The 5,598-nt window shown below is 39.9% G+C and overlaps 1 non-coding gene across 1 annotated transcript; it reads right to left on the reverse strand.

Moving 5' to 3' along the window:
• Nucleotides 1-923: 923 nt before the first annotated feature.
• On the reverse strand, nucleotides 924-995 carry TRNAC-GCA (transfer RNA cysteine (anticodon GCA)). Its single transcript has one exon. It is a non-coding gene; the product is annotated as a tRNA-Cys (tRNA).
• Nucleotides 996-5,598: the final 4,603 nt, after the last annotated feature.

The raw sequence follows: 5,598 nt of genomic DNA on the forward strand, positions 1-5,598 counted from the left end.
CCAGTCTTGATGACATCATTAAAAAAACCTTTTGTAAATGACTCTTACTGACTGAAAATGCTTTGGGATCTTCATTGTGTGCTGTTCCAATGTGCTGTTGGACAAGGTAGCAGCCATTCCCTATTAAGGTTAATGATGTGACAATTCTTATTTTGTTTTCCTCTTTATCCACTTTTGTTCAATGTGTTATACTTTTGTCATTGTGTTCCAAAGAATATGCATCTGCTAAATATGTTCCCTTTCATGTTCATGTGCTCGGAGACAGGAATGCTGCCACAAGTACAGTTTTGTCTTTGCTTTTGGTTTGTGATCTTCTTAGTTTCTGGTTGTCTATGCCTGCAGGAGATGACTCACTTCTAACAATGACCTGCTTCTGTTACAGTGTTATGGTATACAAGAGAATCATGGCTGTTCAACCAGTCAGCCTTTATTCCTTCTTCCTCATACCCTTCTGTCTCAATAAGTCCTTCCCAACAGTAGAGTTCTCCAAAAAGTTCCTAGACCTTAACCCTGTGGCTCTCAATATTTTTGGACTCAAGGCCTCCCCTCTATAATTTTTTCTGAATTTAGTAGCATACCATTTCAGAAAGTAATTTCACTTAGTTTTTACTACAGAAAAATACTAGAGTAATTCTTGTGTGGCGAAGAACTCAGAAAGACCACAACAGGTCAGAATGGTTTTGGAGCTATGAATTGCTATTTGAAAGCTCTCGGTTTCTCTTGTGAATAACATGTACAAGTTTGCACACCCAATAGTGCAAATATTGTACTGCACCCTTAAAAGAATCTCATAGTATCCCAGAGTGCTTCTGCATCTTGAATGAGAATCATTCATTCCACCTGTGAAGAGCATCTTATAACAACATTCATAGATGTTAGGGTCAGAAGGGACCTCAATAAATGATCAAGTCCGACCTCCAACAAGGGGGCACCTGGATTTGAACCAGGGACCTCTTGATCTGCAGTCAAATGCTCTACCACTGAGCTATACCCCCTTCTTCTCAGTGCTCTAGTTTTTGGCTACCACTGAGCTATACCCCCTTCCTTTCAGTGCTTCACTGTTAGCTAAGATGTATCTATTATACAAAAGCCCAATTAGATGCTTTAGATGGAAATGTTAACAATAGCATAACTCACTGACTGGCAGTCCACATTGATATTTTTGTTAGACCTTGCTCATCAGGCAAATTTCATTCACATCAGTTTCTTTAAATAGTGGGGCTTTTTGTTTTGCACTGTGGTTCATCCAAAGGAATCACAGAATTTGAGGAATTCACTCCTTATTGGCCTGAAGTCAGAGCAAATGCCACCTTGGGATTTTCCAAAGTCCTACTACCTCCCTGCCTGTTGTCTTGGTACCTCGATACATTTGGCTCTTAGAAGCTATGACCCCTTGAGACACTTCAGGCACTTATTTTTTTTTTCAAAATGTTATCTACTATTTTGATAAAATTTTGAAAAAGTTACATAAAACTTTCAACCCATTTGTAGTCAAACATGGGCTGGACTTGATGATCTTCTGAGGTCCCTTCCAGCCCTAATGTCTATAATGTCTATGAAATCTTGGTGCTTCTCTTGACTACAGTAGAATTAAGCAGACTATATACCAATGAGAAAAAAGAAAAAGTAGCCCAGTCTGTTTCTACCAGCCAGACTAATTCCAGCATATGTGACAACTTTGACAAGTAGATTTGTGTTTATTGTAACTGGTGTTTCATATTATATAGGCACCTATGATTAACCTGTCTCCCTGGATACATAAATTATATAAATTTAAGGTTGAGGCTACTCATTTTAACTATAATTTCAGCAAACTTCTTCTAAAATCTCTCCAGCAAAAGAACATAGCGGACTCTTGACAGATATTTCTAATACACATCCGTATTAATAGGAGCACTACAAAAAATAATTTGAGACCATGCTGAGCTATAAGACAACATTTAGATGGCAGAGAATTGATTTTCTATAAAGCTGAGTCTTTCATAAAAAGGTAAATATATTTTGTAGTGAACAATTCACAAATGAAATATGTGAAATTGGATGTCTCTAAATCATGTATCAATTTGATTTTCATAAACATGGTTGCTTGTCAGTGGGAAAGTCTATTTCACATGGCCAAAGAGTTGACACGGCCTGCTTTCCAGTTACCTTTCACTGGTAGAGTCACAGCTGGGCAAAGCACATGGGAAAGGCCTTCTTCCACCTAGGTCAGCAAAATGGTCTGATTTGGAAACGTTAAACTGCAAGGCAGTGGAGTATCAGATCCCAAATGCACTTTGAGACCCAGAAGAATGGGGCAACTATTTGTTAGGACAAGAGCTACTGGCAAGGCCCAGGCTCAAAGGCAAACCATAGATGTGGTGGTCCAGACGGAGCCTTCAGAATGAACTTGAGTCAAGAAGACATGTTCTCCCTTGCTTCTCATTTCTATTGATAGAAATAAATTACTTCACCCATTTCCCAGGTATAGCTTACTTTCCTGTCTTCCAGGTATCTAAGCAGCTACTTTGCCGGGCAAGTAGAAGTGACATATATAAGGGCCTGCTCACTTCTTTCTTTCCTTGCAAACAGAGAATTAGAGAACAGCCAGTGTTCTCTTCCTGTGACCAGAGTGGCCAATTTAACTGCATGGGAGTGCTGGTGAGGGGAAGCCAGGGGTGAAGGGTGGCAGTGCTCTTAAAGACTTGTACCCATTTGTAGGTAGGTAAGGGCTAAGGACAGTTTGCCCCACACTGTTGGGAAGGAAAATGCTGAGGTGTATCCTTTGTAAAAATGAGCTCTCAGGACAATATTGAGAAGTACACCCATTAAAACATTAAAGTTCACTCAAACCTTTTCTTGGATCAGCTTGTGTCAATTGTTATAAGTGGTGTCAACAACTGGAAGGAAATGAAGCAGGAGACTGATTGGCGTGGAGGCACATCAGCATTTCTTTCTTTCCTAACAAATTGGCTAGCAATAGTGCACCTAAAAATAGCTACAGTGAAGAAATATAAGTAATAAATAGCAGAGCCCTGTGATGCACTTCTACTTTGACAATATGAGTATTAAAGATGAGACTTTTAAAGCTACTTTAGTTTCTTCTTAGATGTCTTTTTGAGTTCTGTGGATTTTTGGTAGGGAAGTCACATGGCTTTCTAGTAAGAGAGGTATAAAAAAAACCGACACCATTTAAGATTTTTTTCTGTAGCACATATGTACAGAATACAGTGCTTTATTCAGCATTTGTTTGGGATGAACAGTCTCTTTTCCACTGCACTCTGGTTATTCAAGATTTTTTACGTGGGTTTAAACTTGAAACCCCTAGAAAGTACGACTTTGGTGTTCTAATGTGTAGATCCCGTCTGTAGGAGTCACAGTTTTTGCTTGGTGTGCTCAGTGTAGGTGATGTCATCCTAGATATTGTTCTCAGGAATGCCTCCAGGACCCCCTGTGTTTCTTCATAGATGAGATCAGAGATGTGCTTCACACCCCCTCCTAGAAAGTCAGACAGTAGATACCTAACTTGGTGGATTTTGTATCTCAGAGCCTTCTTGTGGTGAGTAGAGCCTTCTTTCCTAAGCCCTTTGCCACCCTTTCAACAAGAAGATGTATTAGCTGTCTTCACTCTAACCTCTGCATCATAGAAGATCAACCAGGGACCTGGACACATAAGTGAAAACTAGCTGTGAGGCATCTGAGTTACAGTGACATTACAGAATCTAAATGTTCATTTTGGGAGGCACGAATTAAGAGTTTTTGAATTTTTTTGAAAAGTCAAAACTGTCTGTGGAAAACGACCACATTTTCCAGGCAGTGATAAGTCAAGTACTAATATACTTGGACCCCATTGTAACTATTTCTCAAGGAGAGGGGGTTTTAAAAATTATACAAAATTAAAAGAACTGTTTGCTAATGGGCAAGAGTTTCCTAATGAAAAACAGATGCATCCTAGTATGAACAAGTGTGTAATTTCCCCCTGAATACACAAATCACTCCAGATCTCTAGAGTGATCTATGGAGGGTTCCCTCTAGCATCCATTTCTGCCACTGTCAGACACAGGATACTGAGCTAGATGGACCATTGGTTTAACCCAGTACGGCACTTAAATATATCGTGAGAGAGTGTGGAGATAAACTGCTGTGTCAAGAAGTGGTATGTCAGAAAAAAACATCCCTATTCTGGAAAAATATTTATGCACATGCTTAAAACCTTTTGAATATCAACAGGACGTAAGCATGTATTTAAAATTAAGCACATACCTACATTTTCCTGAATAGGAATGCCTCCGAATTGGGACCACAGATCAACACAATGCAAATTTCACATCCAAATTCCAACACAGAAGCTTTTAAAAACGCCATAATGATTTATGGGCAATGGAAAGGTGACAAATGCTATTACAAGGAGGTCTCACTAGTGCATTTTCTAGCCCATGACTCAAACCTTTATTTGTGCTGTACTGTGGAGAAAGATTTATTAAGACTGCTCTCAAATGGATGTTATGCAAAGCAATACTCTAATTATACCTATAGCCCTGGCAAAATTTAAAGAGAAATAAAACAAGTGAGTGAATATGCATTCTTCCCAGTAAGAACACTTTATACAGTTTCTCCTCTCAGTTTTTAAAAAAGTCTTTATTTCTCTAGAGGCTAAGTGCAGCATAGTAGCATAATAGCATAGTGCAACAATATACTCAAGCCCTGACTTGATAGGAAGTGCATGTATTTGTGGGAAAGGGAGATTTCTTAATAGCTCTTCTGGAGTTGACTCCTTTTCTTTTAGATTTTCTGGGTGCATCTACACATGCACCATTACTGCACAGTAACTTAGGTTAAAATTACATACGTGCACCTGTACTGCTCAGTAACTACAGTGACTTACACCAATTGAGGAGTAAATTTGCTACCTGCTTGATAGAGATAGCAAATTTACTCCCGAGTTGGCATGATGCAGGTAGCAAATTTGCTCTCGAGTAGTTACTGATGCAGTAAGGCATGTGTAGACGCCTTACTGCACTGTGACCCCATTTGTGTGGACTGACTTGGGAACATAGATGGAGGGAGAAAATATTATTTAGGAAGGCACTGAGTGCATGCATCAGCATGAGAACTACAACTCCCATTGTGCTCTGTATGGTGGAACGCATGCATGGTTAGCCTCTTTTTTCCTCAACTGTGTGGAGCTAAGCATGCATGGGGCGCTGTCCTGGCTGCATGCCAAGTGGCGCTGTGGTGCTGCTGCTGTTGCCAGCAGCTGAGAATTAGTTTGTGGGGGCTAAGCCCCCACAAGCCCCTGGCCTTCTGCCACCTATATTTGGGAGTAACTTTACTCCCAAGTCAGTGCACATGCAGCATTACTTCACTGTAAAGCCTACACATGTAGATGCTGGTCTAAAAAAATGTAGTAACTTACTGCATAGTAAATGCACATGCAGACATGCCCTCTTTGTCATTTGATGATGAACCTCATTTCATACTGGTTTGTAGAAAGGGAACGCCCCAAGATCTCAGTTTCCATCCCCCTACATTTTTTCCTGCACTGTCCCAGGACTAACAGGGAATTTGATCTTAATTGGTCTTATCCATGAGTGTTTATGGTAAAGGTTTCACAGGCAA

The sequence above is a fragment of the Alligator mississippiensis genome, chromosome 4 (genome assembly GCF_030867095.1).
Source record: "Alligator mississippiensis isolate rAllMis1 chromosome 4, rAllMis1, whole genome shotgun sequence".
Taxonomy (NCBI): Eukaryota; Metazoa; Chordata; order Crocodylia; family Alligatoridae; genus Alligator; species Alligator mississippiensis.